At 44.6% G+C, this 17,252-nt stretch overlaps 1 pseudogene across 1 annotated transcript; it reads left to right on the forward strand.

The window, feature by feature from the left end:
* The first annotated feature begins 833 nt into the window (after positions 1-833).
* LOC148932334 (serine/threonine-protein kinase CTR1-like) lies at positions 834-15,519 on the forward strand (annotated as a pseudogene). The gene is made up of 14 exons (XR_016135884.1): positions 834-1,407; positions 2,629-2,876; positions 11,533-11,576; positions 11,649-11,793; positions 12,063-12,166; positions 12,572-12,780; positions 13,367-13,462; positions 13,580-13,765; positions 13,880-13,920; positions 14,127-14,195; positions 14,280-14,380; positions 14,476-14,560; positions 14,693-15,361; positions 15,462-15,519. The product of XR_016135884.1 is annotated as a serine/threonine-protein kinase CTR1-like (transcript).
* Positions 15,520-17,252: the final 1,733 nt, after the last annotated feature.

A 17,252-nucleotide genomic window follows, 5' to 3' on the forward strand; every position in this document is an offset into this window, starting at 1 on the left:
ACTAATTATGTAAACTTGAAACTTTTTGTATCAAATTATAACAAGTGTAAACATTTTGTATGAGAATTGGATTTACCCCAACAATTGGTGGTTCCGTGGTGGTGTGTGCGCATACGTGTGAGTGTGCGTGTGTGGTGTGGGTGTGTGTGCATATGTGTTAGTGTGTGTGTGTGAGAGCGCGCGTGTGCATATGTGTGCGTGTGTGTGTGTTGATTTCAATTATTAAAAAGTTTTAAATTTTAGTTTTATTATAAATTTATGATGATATTAAATTTAAATATAATATAAAATAATATTCATATAATTTTAGTAAAATTTAAAATAAAAAAGAAAGGAAAATAAATTAGAATGAAATTAGCTAAACGGATGGAGTGACTATTTATGGGAAATGGAATAGTGATTCTTAAGAAAAAAATTTATCAAGCAAATGAATGAAATGAAAGTAGAAATTTCATTCCATCATACCAAGTAGGGTCTTAGTCTTCTATGACTATCTGTTAACTGGCCAACCTCCATACATGTACTTTCACGATTACTGAAATATGCTATACCAAATAACCTGCAAATGCATGATAATTTATCAACCTAGGATTAAAGTGGCTACCAAACTATGCCTTGGTGCAGTGAAGGTTGAAAATTGACCGGGAAGAATAATAGGATTACTCCATTTAACTGAAACATCCCACTTTCCGACAATCGCAAGCGGAAAGTAGAAGAGAAGCAGAGAACAAACAAAATCTTCACCAGAAAGCCAACGACCGTAGAAATTAAAACCATGTCTGTGCTTTAAATTCAATGAATTCCAATCTCATGCATTTACTGCCTCAATTCCAATGGAATTTCCCGGCCGATGATCCAATTACACTTTGCTGAGCCAAATTCCCGACGACCCGCCCCAAATACTCTGCGCCACCGCAGCCCTACCATTACGAATCGCACTCCGGAGACAAGAACAAACTCGGAGGAGCCACCGCCTACGACTTGGACACGATCGATCAGCTGATGGTTTCGCAGCAGCAGACCCGGATCAGACCGACGTCGTTTGCCGGCTCCTTCGGGTTGCAGAGGCAATCGAGTGGGAACAGCTTCGGTGAGGGTTCCGTATCGGGGGACTATTTCCCGCCCTCTCTCTCGAATCCGGATGGGGTTTTGAGTCATTTCAGCGACGACGACACCGACCTCAGGGCTAAGGCGGAAGAAGCGTCGGCTAGGGGAGCCGGGAGCTCGTCTTTGCGTAAGAGCTGGGCGCTGCAGACGGAGAAGAGCTACCAATTGCAGCTGGCCTTGGCTCTCCGACTCTCCTCAGAAGCTACCTGTGCTGATGACCCTAATTTGTTGGATCCGGTGCCGGATGAATCTGCTTGCCGCCCTTCTTCTTCAGCTGAGGCCATTTCTGATCGATTCTGGGTAATGTGAACGATATTAGTAGCTCTAGGGTTAAAAGATCATGTTCCTGAAGTTTAAAAGCCCATTTAGACAGTGAAAGATAAATTGGGAAGTGACAGTTGTTGGAACAAACCAGGACCTAGTTCTTATAGTTTGAAAACATTATTGAGTGTATTAACTTAGTACACTTCTTTATGAGGGATATTAGTGGCAACACCAACTCGAGTAGTGACCGGTGGTTTGCTATTGCGTTTATACAAGTTCTCGTTTATAACATTTACTAATTTTAGATTCTGGGCTGTCGACGTTCGGTGTGTTTATTTTCACTCACAACTCGAGTAGTCACCTGCTTCTTGCATGTGTCTATATCACAAAATCAATTTTCGAGAAACAAGTATTTGTGAAAAAGGATACCCGTAGATAGCTAGTCTAACCTTTTGAAGATGTTGATATTGTATCAGAACCAGAATCTTTTTGTCGTTAGATTTATGAAGACGAACTGCAATATAATATCCCAAGTGTATGTTGTTAGTTGTCTTTTTAGTGTCTGTTCTAACCTTTTCTGATCTGTATCTTTGAAATTGAAAATAAAGAGTTTGATGTATTCCCCTTTATGTCCAACCAAGACACTAGCATCTACATTAATGCAGTATATGACAATTAACTAAATGGGATGTCGATTGCCGCAAGCAAATAAGATCTTGTTATAATGACATCTGATATCTATGATAGAAAGTGTTTGCGTCATTACTAAATACAATTACAGTATGTTTACCCAAATCGCAACATAATATAACCAAAATTGAGCCTGACAGTTTCGTATTTTGTCGTATCTTAGTTGGTAATTTATGTCGCTTACTATATGCATTGAAATAAGTGATTTGTGTATAAGGTGAAGTTGCTCTGGCTTCCAGGTATTTAGTCTTTAGTAAGGACCATATCGTCTTTTTTTATTCGGAATCATTTGGAACTGTTATGTGACGTAGTTCATAGTTGTCGTCATTATTGTTAATGATACTTATCAACTGATTTGGGAGTTATGTAAACGTAATATGGAGAATGGCTATTAATCTAGGTTAAAGACTGCATAAAGAAACATGGATATCCACAGGTCTTGAATAATATTCACACAACACATTTATTGTGGCTTTACTTTAATGTTATATGATATGAGTAGAATAAATTGTGTATCATATTTCTACTTTATTGGGATGTCCAAATTCATATATTTGTTTTCTTCAGGTAAATGGCTGTTTATCATACTCCGACAAAATACCTGATGGGTTTTACTTCATTCACGGTATGGTACCATATGTCTGGACCTTCAGGAAAGTGGCCGAATTCCATCTCTTGAATCAATGAAGGCCGTTGATCCTGCCACTATGTCTTCTGTCGAAGTAATTGTAGTTGATAGACATGGTGATCCTAGCTTGAGAGAGTTGCAAAACCAGGTTCATACCATATCATCTAGTAGCATCACAACTAAGGAAGTTGTTGACCAAAGGAGCACCATTGACTCAATGGTAATGGGCGGCGCTTAGAATCCTTATCGCCAACTTGTGGGGATTTTAATCCCCATGAGGTGGTGCTCATGTGTGCTTGCGTGCATGTGCGCCTACCGTGCGACCCCGGGCGTGCGTCCTGCGTGGGCCTTCGGTCTCGCTTGCTTCGGGCCTTCGGGCCGGTCCCTCCCTTGGGCCTTCGGGCCCTTGATGTCTCCCATCGGGCCCCCGGGCCTGGTGTCTAATAGGCCTCGGCCCGGAATCATGCTTCGCGCATGTGCTTCCCGCCGGGCCTCGTGCCCTTCAGTGTCCAATCCTTTGGGCCTCCGGGCTCTCGGTGTCTCTCGTGGGCCTTCGGGCTCGCGTCCAATCACTTGGGCCTCCGGGCCCTCGGTGTCTCTCTCGGGCCTCCGGGCTCGTGTTGTTCGTGCCTTCGGGTGCAAGAGTCGAAACATGGCTCCCAAAAAATCCTACGACACGGACACGTCGTGGTATGGGCCCACCATAGAACGCTGCCGACTCGGGTTTCTGGAGTAAGGGGCCCCTTCGGGGTTGGGCCTGTGTGACTATAAATATTGTTTACCCATGCTTTAGTTTTTAAGGAGCACCATTGACTCAATGGTGATGGGCGCCGCCTAGAATCCTTATCCGTCCAGGAGGTCAGTGGATCGATTCTCTCTGGAGCCAACTTGTGGGGATTTTAATCCCCATGAGGTGGCGCTCATGTGTGCTTGCGTGCATGTGCGCCTACCATGCGCCCTCGGGCGTGCGTCATGTGTGGGCCTTCGCTTGCGTCCTTCTCGGGCCCTCGGTGTCTCTCGTGGGCCTCCGGGCCCGTCCTTTCCTTTTGTCTTCAGGCCCTCGGTGTCTTCCATCGGGCCTTCGGGCCCGGTGTTTAACGGTCCTCGGCTCGGAATCATGCTTCGCGCATGTGCTTCCCGTCGGGCCCCGTGTCCTTCGTGGGTCTTCAGGCTCGCGTCCAATCCCTTGGGCCTCCGGGCCCTCGGTGTGTCTCTCTCGGGCCTACAGGCTCATGTTCTTCGTGCCTTCGGGTGCAAGAGTCGAAACATGGCTCCCAAAAAATCCTACGACACGGACACGTGGTTGTACGGGCCCACCATAGAACGCTGCCGACTAGGGTTTCTGGAGTAAGGGGCCCCTTCGGGGGTGGGCCTGTGTGACTATAAATATTGTTTACCCATGCTTTAGTTTAAGGAGCATCATTGACTCAATGGTGATGGGCGCCGCCTAGAATCCTTATCCGTCCAGGAGGTCGTTTTAAGGAGCACCATTGACTCAATGGTGATGGGCGGCGCCTAGAATCCTTATCCGTCCAGGAGGTCAGTGGATGTGCTTGCGTGCATGTGTGCCTACCGTGTGCCCCCGGGCGTGCGTCCTGCGTGGGCCTTTGGGCTCGCGTCCTTCTCGGGCCTTCGGGCTCGCGTGCTTCGGGCCTCCGGGCCCGTCTATCCCTTGTGCCTTCGGGCCCTCGGTGTCTCTCATGGGCCTCCGGGCTCGCGTCTTTCGGCCCTCCGGGTCCGTCCCTAACTTGGGCCTTCGGGCCCGGTGTCTAACGGGCCTCGGCCCGGAATCATGCTTCGCGCATGTTCTTCCCGTCGGGCCTCGTGCCCTTCGGTGTCCAATCCCTTGGGCCTCCTGGCTCTCGGTGTCTCTCGTGGGCCTTCGGGCTCTTTTCCGTCCAATCCCTTGGGTCTCCGGGCCCTCGGTGTCTCTCTCGGGCCTCCGGGCTCGTGTTCTTCGTGCCTTCGGGTGCAAGAGTTGAAACATAGCTCCTAAAAAATCCTACGACGCGGACACGTGGTGGTACGGGCCCACCATAGAACGCTGCCGACTAGGGTTTCTGGAGTAAGGGGCCCCTTCGGGGGTGGGCCTGTGTGAGTATAAATATTGTTTACCCATGCTTTAGTTTTTAAGGAGCACCATTGACTCAATGGTGATGGGCGCCGCCTAGAATCCTTATCCGTCCAAGAGGTCAGTGGATCGATTCTCTCTGGAGCCAACTTGTGGGGATTTTAATCCCCATGAGGTGGCGCTCATGTGTGCTTGCGTGCATGTGCGCCTACCGTGCGCCCTCGGGCGTGCGTCATGCGTGGGCCTTCGGGCTCGTGTCTCTCGTGGACCTCCGGGCCCGTCCATCCGTTTGACCTTCAGACCCTCGGTGTCTCTCGTGGGCCTCCGGGCCTGTCCTTCTCTTGGGCCTTCAGGCCCTCGGTGTCTTCCATCGGGCCTTCGGGCCCGGTGTTTAACAGGCCTCGACCCGGAATCATGCTTCGCGCATGTGCTTCCCGTCGGGCCCTGTGCCCTTCGTTGTCCAATCCCTTGGGCCTCCGGGCCCTCAGTGTCCTTCGTGGGCCTTCGGGCTCGCGTCCAATCCCTTGGGCCTCCGAGCCCTCGGTGTCTCTCTCGGGCCTTCGGGCTCGTGTTCTTCATGCCTTCGGGTGCAAGAGTCGAAACATGGTTCCCAAAAAATCCTACGACACGGACACGTGGTGGTACGGGCCCACCATAGAATGCTGCCGACTAGGGTTTCTGGAGTAAGGGGCCCCTTCGGGGGTGGGCCTGTGCGACTATAAATATTGTTTACCCATGCTTTAGTTTAAAAGGGTTTGAGTTTTTTGCTCTCTAGGTTTTCTCTAGAAGCCCTTTTCGCCGCCTCCTTGCTGGTTTTAGGTTAGGGTTTGTTTGGTCTCGGCGGCGCCGCCTTTGGGTTCTTGTAGCCGCTTCAAGCTTTTTTTCCAGCCACTCTCGCTGCTGTTGTCGCTGTCTCGCCGTTGACAAAGATCGGGCGGGGTTCCGCACCTCCCCTCCCTTCGTTTGATCGGAGAGGGGAGGTTCTTGGTGGTCGAGTACTGCCGGTTCGCCTGAGGGTGCCCTACGCCTTTAGCCGCGGCCGCTGCCATATGTGGTAAAACCTACTGCCATCAAGCCGTGCTCATCGCAACGCTCTCTTTGAGGTTGACTGTCATCGTTTTGGCACCGACCGGATCAAGAGAGGCCGGTTCCTTTGAGGTTCTCACACGCATTTGAGAGGTATTTGGCTAGTCTTGTTTCGCCTTGTTTGTTTTGTGCTGTTATTTCTCTTGTGTGATTCGTTCGGCAAGCTACCTTCATCTTTGTGTGGGCAAAGATTGGATATAGGTTCTTGTTGGTTGTGGTTGTTTGTGAGTTGTGTTTCAGATCTGGAGTCTAGACGTTATGGACCCCAATCCTCCGTTGAGGAAGCACGTTCATCTCACGCATCTGTGCAAAATGGGAGGCGCTCAGTACAATCTTGCATCGCTTATTGAATTCTTCAAGATCTCCCTTCAATCCACGGAGAATGGGGCTGTTCGGAATAAATCGGAGGATGAACTAATGACTGAGGTTGACGTCCAACTTCAACTAAAAAGCAGCCGCGCTTGGTTGGCTGAGAGCCAATCGCTGAATCCGGATTCAAGCCTAGTCGCCCGAACGCTGATTCCCGAAGAAGGTATTAACGCTAACACGTCTAGTATTTTTCTAACTCCGGATGACGTCCAACCTATTAGGGAAGTATGGGGTCCGTCTTTGTGTGGGAAATTTGCTGGCAGGTTTCCAGGTAAAGCGGCAGTCTATAACCTGGTTTTGCGATGGGGTGTCCCAACAAATGTGGCGTACCACAGCAAAGGCTGGATTCTATTCGGCTTCCGCACGTACGCGGATCTGGAGAAGGTGCGGAATAAGGGTCCATTCGCGGTGTTTGGCGTGCCCCTAATCCTCCAGCCGACGCCGGAAGGATTTAATCTTGAAGATAACATCAAACTCCAGGTCCCGGTGTGGATTCGTATTCCAGATCTACCCCTGACCTTATGGATGAAATCTGTTGTTCAAAAGATTGCCTCGGCAGTTGGCATACCAGTGGATGTCGATCATACCACAATTCGGCGGCAATCCCTTGATGGGCCGAGGGTGCAAATTACCCTTAATTTGGAAAAAGACCCCGGGAAAGTATTGAGCTTGTCCTCCCGGATGGCTCCTCTCTTCATCAACGCATTACCTATGAGCACTTACCGAAGATATGCCGCACATGTCATGTCATCGGCCATGTCACGCTTGGCTGCCCAGGTCCGGCGGAAAGGGAGAGGATTCGATAGGAAAATAGGAGGCGGGATCCTTCCCGTCCACTCTCAACGGGAAAAAGCAAAGATCCCATCAGAGGACGGGATACCTCCGTTCGGGGTTCGGCCAATGGTGGCGCGCTAGGTCAACCAAACACGGTGATCACGCACGCGGAATCGAGGCCGACGGGGAATAATCAAGCCAATGCCTACAAGGGAGACATCCCTTCTACGAGTGCGGGTCCTCTGATCAATAATCGATTCCAAGCGCTTCAAAACATCAACCCGGATGTTGATACTGCTCCGCACCTAGAGACAGTGGTTGCCGACACCCCGATGGAGATGACCGTTGCGAATATGCGTGACTACCGAGTGGAAGACTCGGACTGCGAAGGCTTGGAGGATATTAACCGCCACCAAAACCTGCAGGGCCACGACGAGAATGTCACTCGACGAGGAGAGCCTACTTCGGTCGTTGACCCCTTTGAATATCCCCTCCTTGTTGATGCAATGGCCTCGACTATAGTTAAAAAGAAAAAATGGGGAGGTCGAAAGTCGGTCGAGCAAGGCCTGGTGAATCCGGGAGGTAGCAGCCGTATGGAAGTTCTACCCACAAACCTCGCCGTGGACTTCCAGAATGTGGTCGAGGGGCTCGCGGTGGTTGAACAGACGCTGGCTGAGTCTTCCGAGCCTCGATCGAGCCCGCCTAGCGTCTGCCATCGGTCGAAAAGCCGCGGCCCGAGGAAGGAGGTGACGTCTGGTTCTTCGGTCAAGAAGAAGACCGAGAAGTATAAAAGATCCTTATCTTGTAACAACCGCCCTTTGGGTGTGTCCGATCTCCTACCGCCACCCCAATGATCATCGCCACATGGAATGTGCGGGGAATGCAGCCGCCGGAGCGCCATCCGGTGGTTGCGGATTTTATAAAGCGAAATAGAGTGGATGTCATGGGCTTTGTGGAGACCAAGATGCAAATCTCCAATCTAAACGCCTTTATGGCCAGGTACTTTTCAACTTGGAACTTCACTTTTGTTATTGCAGATAGAAATGGTACTTGCAGGATGCTCCTTCTTTGGAACCCTCAAACATCGGATTTAGAGGTATCTTCTATGGAACAACAAGTTATCCATACAAAAATTAGGTGTGTTCGTTCTAGGAACTCTTTCCTTTTCTCTCTTGTTTATGGTTTACACTCACCAGATATTCGGCAGACTCTCTGGGACTCTTTGGTTGATTTTGGTTTGCAGGGAATGCCGTATCTTGTCAGTGGAGATTTTAATGCAGTTATGCATGTAGATGAACGCCGGGGCTTTAGGAAGCTAGATAATCGGGAGATGGATGGGCCTATTGAAGCATGTGCCATTTTGGGCCTTCAAGATGTAACCTCGACTGGGTGTGCCTTCACCTGGACAAACGGCCATGTTTTTAGCAAAATCGACAGGGCTATGGTGAACCAAGAGTGGCTTGATGCTGCCAACATTGTTAATACGAAGTTCCTGCCGTCCGGGTTCCAGACGGATCATTAACCCGTGGTCACGAAAATCTTTGGAGATATACGTGCTGCTCCAAAGCCTTTCAAATTCTTCAATTTTTGGATGGATCACGCTGACTTCGGTGGACTCCTTGAAGAGAAGTGGCAGACCCGGGTTACAGGCACCAAGTAGTACATCCTTTTCCAAAGAGCAAAGACCTTCAAGCAGGTACTTAAAGATTTTAATTTCAGGGAATATAGTGATATCTCCACCAGGGCGAAGGAAGCGACCAAAAACCTTGAGGACCTTCAACTCAAAGCGGAGTAGGACACCTCCAACTCGGCTCTCCAGGAGCAGATCCGCGTCCTTAAGAAAAAGGCGGAGCTCCTAGTAAAAGCAGAGCAAATCTACTTCAGTCAAAAGGCCGGGCTGAAACACAGGCTCTTGAGTGATAGAAACACTGCCTTCTTCCATGCCATGGTGAGAACGAACAACACAAGGAATACTATCTCTTTTCTTTGTAAGCCGGAGGGAGGCATGGAGGAGGATCAAGATGTCATTGCCGAGAACTTTGTTAGCTTCTACAAGGGCCTTTTTGGGACCCCTAAACAAGCGGTGCCGTTACGCCCGGAGGTGGTTCACCATGGTTATGTTCTCACCAATGAAGAATCAAACGGCCTCATCAGGCCGGTAACAAACGACGAGATTAAAGGTGCCCTTTTTTCGATCAAAGACGATAAAGCTCCGGGTCCGGATGGTTATTCTTCGGCCTTTTACAAGAAAAACTGGGCAACTATCGGGGCGGAGATTGTTGAGGTTGTGGCGGAGTTCTTTGAGTCGGGACACCTTCTCAAAAGCTTCAACACTACGGCCATTGCTCTCATCCCCAAAACGGTATGTAACCCACAGGTAAGTGATTTTCGCCCTATTGCTTGTCGCAACGTCTTTTATAAAATTATTACCAAAATCCTCTCAAGGAGATTGGACTCGTTGTTGCCTAAGCTTGTGAATCAGGCTCAGTCCGCCTTTGTACCGGGGAGAAACATAATGGAAAATATTCACTTGGCCACGGAGCTCATGAAGAGATATGATAGAGCGAGAACGGTGCCCAGATGTACAGTTAAGATAGATCTCCGCAAGGCGTATGATACGATTTGTTGGGATTTTCTTGAGGACGTGCTCCTTGGCCTCAACTTTCATCCCATCTTTGTGGAGAGAGTCATGGAATGTGTAACCTCTCTGTCCTACTCGATCATGATTAATGGTAGCCCTCATGGCTTCTTTCAAGGTAAGAGGGGACTTAGGCAAGGTGATCCTATGTCCCCGACTCCTTTATTCTTTGTATGGAGTATCTTTCCCGCCTTCTCTCCCTCCAAACTAGAGGCCGCGGGTTTAACTTCCACCCTGGGTGCGCCTCTCTTCGTATTACTCACTTAGCTTTTGCTGATGATCTTATGTTGTTTGGTAGAGGTGACAACCATTCGATGCGGGTGTTGGCTGACTCGATGAGGGAATTCTCGGCCTGCTCAGGCCTTGAAGTTAATCGGGGCAAATCTAATATCTTTTTGGCAGGAACTTTGACTGATGCGGCTAGAGACTACATTATTAACATTTTTGGCTTTCCCGTAGCCCATCTACCAGTCATATACTTGGGTATCCCTTTGGCTTCTCGTAGACTAAAGACGGCCGACTACTCAAGCTTAATCGAGAAGATGTCGACCACTGTGAAGAAGTGGAACGGTAAGTCCTTAACATATGCGGGTAGATTGCAACTCATTCAATCTTGCTTGCAGGGTGTTGAAGCGTATTAGCTCCAAGCTTTCCCCATTCCGGACAATGTGACGGCTCGGTTGGTGACGATTGCAAGGAATTTCCTTTGGGGATCCAAGCATGCGAAGGTTGCTTGGAAAGATCTTTGTTTACCGAAGATCGAAGGCGGCCTTGGAGTTAGGGACCTGGATGCTTGGAACACGGCGCTGCATGCCAAAATCTTGTGGAACATCCATGCCAAGGAAGACTCGCTTTGGATAAAGTGGATTCACACCGAGATCTTGAGATATGTGGATTTCTGGGATTGGCAACCTAGAGTCAAAGTAGACTCGACACTGATAAAGCATGTTTTCTCTATTCAAGATACTATGGTGGGTCGAAGTTCGAGGCAAGAGGCAGAGGAACTCCTTACTCGGTGGAATACCATCAAAGATACCAAAGAAGCGTACGACTGGGTCCGACCTAGAGAGGATCGCCGCTTTTGGGCAAAATATATATGGCACAATACTATCCCGCCTAAATACTCTTTTATTACGTGGCTAGCCATGCGAGGAAGATTGACTACACGAGACCGTGTAACTTGGGAGGACATCGACACTACCTGCAGCTTGTGCTCGAGAGAAGAGGAGAGTGTTGAGCACCCATACTTTAAATGTCGGACGTCCTGGACTGTATGGGAGGACATTCGGGAATGGCTGGGGCTCAGGCGACGGCCTACAACAATTAAAAGTGCCATCAAGTGGTTTGTCCGAGACGGCCGACCTTCCCGGATTGTGTAAGTGGCTAGAAGGATTGCTCTCCCGGCAACTATTTATTTCATATGGCTGGCGCGGAATACAGCTGTTATGGACGGGAAGAGGTTTGATTGTGCACGTGTTCTTTTTCAGATTAAGGAGGCGACCTATGGCATTCTCTATGCTAAGTTTCAACATGATCAAGTGCTCAGCCACCTGCCTGATAGTCCTTGATTGCACTCTCTGCTTGCGTGCCCTTACCTCGGCGTGCATGTGCAACTGGTTAGATAGCAACAAATGGTACTTTCTCCGGGTACTCTTTTTCCTTACCGCGGTCTTTTTTCCCGATTGGGGTTTTTGGCCAAGGAAGGTTTTAATGAGGCCCATTGCACATAGATAGTACCATTTTCTTCTTTGCCCTGTACTTTTCGTTTGGTGTTTGGGTGTTGAGTTTCGCTTTGTGAAGGCCGAGGGTTGTTCGGTCCCTTCTCACATGGGTATGCCCATGTTGTTCTGTAAGTTCTCCTTTTGATATGAAATAAATTGATTTACTTATCAAAAAAAAAAAAAGGAAGTTGTTGACCAGCGTGCAAAGATAGTTTGCAATCGTATGGGGTGAGCACTTGAAGTTCCTACTGAAGCTTTCCAGCAAATTGATTTGTGTTGTTATGCTTTCTTTTTTCTAAGGCATGCAGCTTCTAATGGGGAAGACGACTTAAATCAGATATGGAAACAACATAGTGATAACTTGAAAGATTGTTTGGGGTCTGTTGTTCTACCTATTGGCAGTGTGTCTGTCGGCCTCTGCAAGCACAGATCCTTGTTATTCTAAGTATGCTCTCTACAATTTGAAGTTACTTGTTATTGTTTCCTTTCAAAATTAACTCTTTCTTAGTTCTAACAGACCTGTATTTGACCTAGATACCCTATATACCGAGTAGTTATCTCGGCTATGTCCTAAGAGAATGTCCACAGTTCTTTGCTTTAAAAAATATTAGTAGTAAAACTGAATCTAGAGAAGACAAAATTGACAATGAAGATGTCTCTTGGAAATAGTTTTCCATGGCACCTCATCTATTATTAATATTATTATTTTGGCAGGTTTTAGCCGACTTTATTAGATTACCTTGTCGGATTGCGAAAGGATGTAAATTTTGTAATCGAGAAGATGGTTCCTCATGTCTGGTTCGATTTGAGCTAGACAGGTATTTCTTATTCCTTGATGCATTGCATTCATTTAGTCCAGCTAAACTTCCCAAGTTTATATCCAAAACTGAAGTTTCTCATTACAGAGGCTTATAAAAGATCATTAGAATTACTTTCGTATTGTTGCTGAATATGAGCGAACTGTTTGAGTACAGCTGCTCTGTTTTATTCATATACTAATGGTAAATTCTAGATAGTGATGTCACCTCTAAGTATGCTCTTACTTTATTGGTTATTGCCGTTCTATTAGTTGAAGGGAAATTTGACAAATGGACTCTCCACGTGTCGTGTCTGAACATCCTAAAGATATAAAGACTAATTTACTGGCATGTTGTGTTGGTGCTGTTACTAAAATTCATTTGAGGTGTATGGTTGCTCACTGTCTTAATCATGTTTCAAATCAGGGAATATCTTATTGATGTGATTGAGAAACCAAGATGCTTATGTGAACCTGATTCTATGTCAAATGGTCCATCTACAATCTCCATTTCTTCTCCATTGCGTTATCCGCGATCCAAGAAGGTGGAGCCTACAATTGACTTCAGGCTGCTGGCGAAACAGTACTTCTTGGAATATCAATCGCTTAACCAAATATTTGATGAATCATTAGCAGGTGATTTTCTATAAAATTGACCCTTCCTGTGTTTGCTTTATCTTTTGGCAAGTCTCGCTAGCCTTCCCTTGGCTATATGCCTATATCACTACCTTTTCAACTTTCTCAAGTATACTAGCATTGCTCGTGCATCACATATTCACATGTAATACTAATTTTTACCCTCTAGTTGTGTTCTGTTTATTCATTTTTCTTATATTTCTAACAAGTTTTTAAAGAATAATCCTGACGTCAATAATATTATTAATACAGTAGACAATCTCAACATTAAAATAATTTGATTACAAACTATAAAAAAACTATCACCTGAATTTATTAGGTAGTAACTTCTGAAAATGGCACATGTGGTAGATATCAGTAGTATTTATTAAATCCTGCTTCATGCAGAGAAGCATTTATTCTTTCCTGTTCTGAGTTGATGACACATGATTTGGCACTTATTAGTTACTTAATTGGTGTAATTTGATTTTATTGGTCAGTTCTATGGATTGAGTGTCTTTAGCCCTTGAGTATTAAAAAGTTCCTTCTTTTAAATTCTTTTTTCTTTTCCTCTTCCTTGTTTCCTTTTTGGGGTGGGTGGTGATAGCTGGATCTGTTACTGATGCAGGTGCTGGTGATTCCATATACCCTAGACAACCAGAGAAGATTAATGATGACAGTACGGGCACTCCTCCGAGCTTAAGTAATGAGGAGGAAGTTTCTTTTATGTTGCTTTAAACACAAACTCTTGGGTGCATGTCCTAAACTATAACCGTTGCTTTCCCAAATATCTAATGCTCAACATGCTTTAAACTCTCAGGTAAAGTAAATGGCTCAACACCTTTAAAGCCTCCCCCTCCAGTCCGGCATAAAGTTGTGCCATGTCCCAGAGGAAATGGAAGAAATATGCTATTTCAAACTAAATCAAGTGCTGAACTAGCCTTTGATATTGAAGAGCTGAAGATTCACTGGGACGATCTAGTTATAAAGGAGAGGATCGGAGTAGGTACTTATGTCTTGTGGTTGCAAAAATATTCTTAATTTGTCATATTTAGGGAACTGGAGAACATGGCACTCTTGTATTCTTCTTAATTGTTTGCCCAATGATTTTCATCTACAGGTTCTTTTGGTACAGTTCTTCGTGCTGAATGGAATGATTCGGTATGATATCCATCCTTCTAATCTTTAAAAAGACCTTGCATGTTAATGCTGTTGTGACTTGAGCTGGTCACACTTGTTAAATTGGAAATTTGATTCTATGCCCTGTGCTTCTGTGATGTGTAATTTCTGAGTATCTTATTTTCCCTAAATAATATTCAGTATTTTATATTAAAAGTTTTTATCTCTCAAGAGATTGTATCTTCCAGGATGTAGCCGTCAAGATTCTTATGGAACAAGATTTTCATGCGGAAAGGTTCAAGGAATTTTTACGAGAGGTACATGCCAATTCTTTCTACTCTTTGCTTCAACCTGCCACCTTTGTGCAATATGATATTATCTTGATCTTTTCACTGGGGCAGGTGGCAATCATGAAAAGATTGCGCCATCCAAATATAGTGCTCCTCATGGGAGCTGTGACAGAGCCACCAAACTTGTCAATAGTAACAAAATATTTATCCAGGTATTTGTTTCATTTGAATTCCAGATGTTAATACTTTAGTTATCATAGATCTCTTTCAGTGTTCTAACTGTTTATGCATTTGTTTTTCTCTCCAGAGGTACCCTGTATAGGCTATTGCATAAACGTGGTGCGAGAGAGGTGTTAGATGAGAGACGTCGGTTGAGTATGGCTTATGATGTGGTGCGTGTTCAATTTGCTTTGTTAGGATTGTAGCAGCTCCTTTGTTATAATCAAGTTCCACGTCAGCCTCGTTTCCATCTTTTCAGTTTAATACTTTTGGAGATTTGACAAGTGATAATTTTTCTCCTACAGGCAAAGGGGATGAATTATCTTCACAAACACAACCCTCCAATTGTTCATAGAGACTTGAAATCTCCTAATCTTTTAGTTGATATAAAGTATACTGTTAAGGTATGAAAAATGGGTTATCTAAAAGATGGATACTTCTGCATGATATAAAGCTAAGGGGGTTGATAGACATGTTATGGATACGATCCAATACTAACTGTTGTACTATTGTTTGTGAGTTCATTATTGTTTCTAATGATAAGTGATACTTATATGAAGCTTTCAGACTTTTATGGGCATGGTTCCTGGTATGTGAAAATATTGTTTGGACATGGTTATACATTAATCTAAGTATCTAACGATTCTAACCTGTGTATTTTTCAGGAATAAAAGCTAAGATTTCTTCTTAACCTTGAAACATTAACTCCATGTAATAGCCTCCATGTGATTAATGTGTGATGCATGTCACATATTGTCGTATTCTTGAAGCAAGTAGGCATATACATTATAACTCAATGTGTCTTCCTTCATACAGGATTTCCCTCTGTCAACCAATCTTGTTTACCCTTTTAAGTTATTTCATTTATTTTGCATGGAACCTCACCTATAAAATATCTGCATCAGGTATGTGATTTTGGTCTTTCCCATTTCAAAGCAAACACATTTCTTTCTTCCAAGTCAGCTGATGGAACTGTAAGTTTCCTGCAATTTTGCAATGATCTGATGCCATGAGCTTTTTCTTGTTTGGAGAGTTTTCATCAATTAATAAGAAATTAATTTTGTTTACTGATAGCCTGAGTGGATGGCACCTGAAGTCCTCCGCGATGAACCATCAAATGAAAAATCAGATATATACAGTATTGGTGTGATTCTGTGGGAGCTGGCAACCTTGCAGCAACCATGGGGCAACTTGAATCCTGCACAGGTTGGTGAACTTGCTTTGAAAGGCATAAATAATTGTGGTCAAGTCCATTTTCATGTTGGTTGCTAGATACTAACAAATTCACAGTTTTGCAAAATACCTGTTGGAAGTGGAAAAAGTCGATTGAATTTAGTTACTCATACTTTGTAATAATGCTTATTGTAACTGGTACTCACTGTTACATCTACAGAGCCACACCATTGTATGCGTGTTCTATTTTAGTTATAACTGGAAGAGGTTTTCAGTGGCAAGATTATTAATGTTAATGTTTTAAGTTAATTACAAGTCGGCAGGTGATGTGTGGTTGTCATTCTACAGGGGAAATCTAAATAATGCATCCACTAAGTCCCTCGCGAGAATCTTGTTGTTTCTTTTCTTGCTGTCAACATTCTTAACATTCGGTTTGAGCCCAAGCAAAAATTTAACTTCTCTTTTTGTCATAAAGGTTGTAGGAGCAGTTGGTTTTAAGGGAAAGAGGCTTGAAATTCCTGAGGATATGAATCCTCAAGTTGCAGACATAATTGTAGTCTGCTGGGCCAAGTGAGTATGCTATCTTGTTTGATTTGATGTTTGGAATGTACAAGTTTATTTTAGTAGCTAAATTGTAGAAGTTACATTGTTTGGGCAGATGCAAACCAGAGAAACTGCATGGAAAAATGAATTCTCTCTTTCCTAGGATGCATGTTAGACATCACATACATAAACACACCATCACATACACATAAACATTCCATAATGTCACCTAAAGTTGAGCAAAGCATGAGAAAAGAAAGTGATCCACATAAATGGTTAGTTTTGTAACTGTATAATGGAAGAGTCGCTAGACTGAGTATATCACTCCAAAAGTAGACTAGTTCCCAGCTGAACATACCGCTCATACTGACCTTATCAATAAAACTGCAGCGATCCCTGGAAACGGCCCTCATTTTCCAGTATAATGGAATCTTTGGCACCACTAATTAAGTCTCCCTCAAGAATCAAACTAGTTGGCCGTGCTGAACTACAACTACTTTGATGATTTTGGACATCAGTAAAAGCTCACAAATTTTCTGCATGGATTCTTCTGATTAGTTTCTAGCTTGAAGGCTGCTGCTTGGATCGCAAGGTTGTTTATCTTGAAAACTATCAACTTATTGAAATCTTTTCTCTGCACTAGTAGTCTAGTGTAACTTACTGCTGGTTGATTTTGAAGCTGCGGAAAATTTTCTGATCGAACTTCGTGTCTCTTTATTCTTGTTTCAGGTATTCTTGTGTACATAAAAGCTAGTAGTTGAAATTATTGATGAATTGGCATTTTTTTTGCAAAAGTTGAAGGAGGTGTGATCATTCTTAAGGTATTCTGAGAATTTGCAATTCCTTTTACTAGGCAATTAAAAGAGACTGTTTAGCTCTATGCACTATCAATTAAAGCCGGAAACAGAACGTTTTTATGGAGTAATTATTTAGCAATATTGTCTTATAGAGGCATGTTTTAAAAAAAAAAACTGCTCTATAGAAAAACCCCTATTCACATACAATTCTCGATTTTGTGTGCAGCATTCGATATAGTATACTGTGTCAAATTAGGGTATCACCTGAAAATTACAACGTGGATATATTTGTAATTTTTTTACTAATATATATATATATATAATATATATATATAGGGGTGCACTAGGGTGC

Source organism: Salvia hispanica, chromosome 2 (genome assembly GCF_029641045.1).
Source record: "Salvia hispanica isolate PSC_SH4W2 chromosome 2, Shi_PSC_v1, whole genome shotgun sequence".
NCBI lineage: Eukaryota > Viridiplantae > Streptophyta > Magnoliopsida > Lamiales > Lamiaceae > Salvia > Salvia hispanica.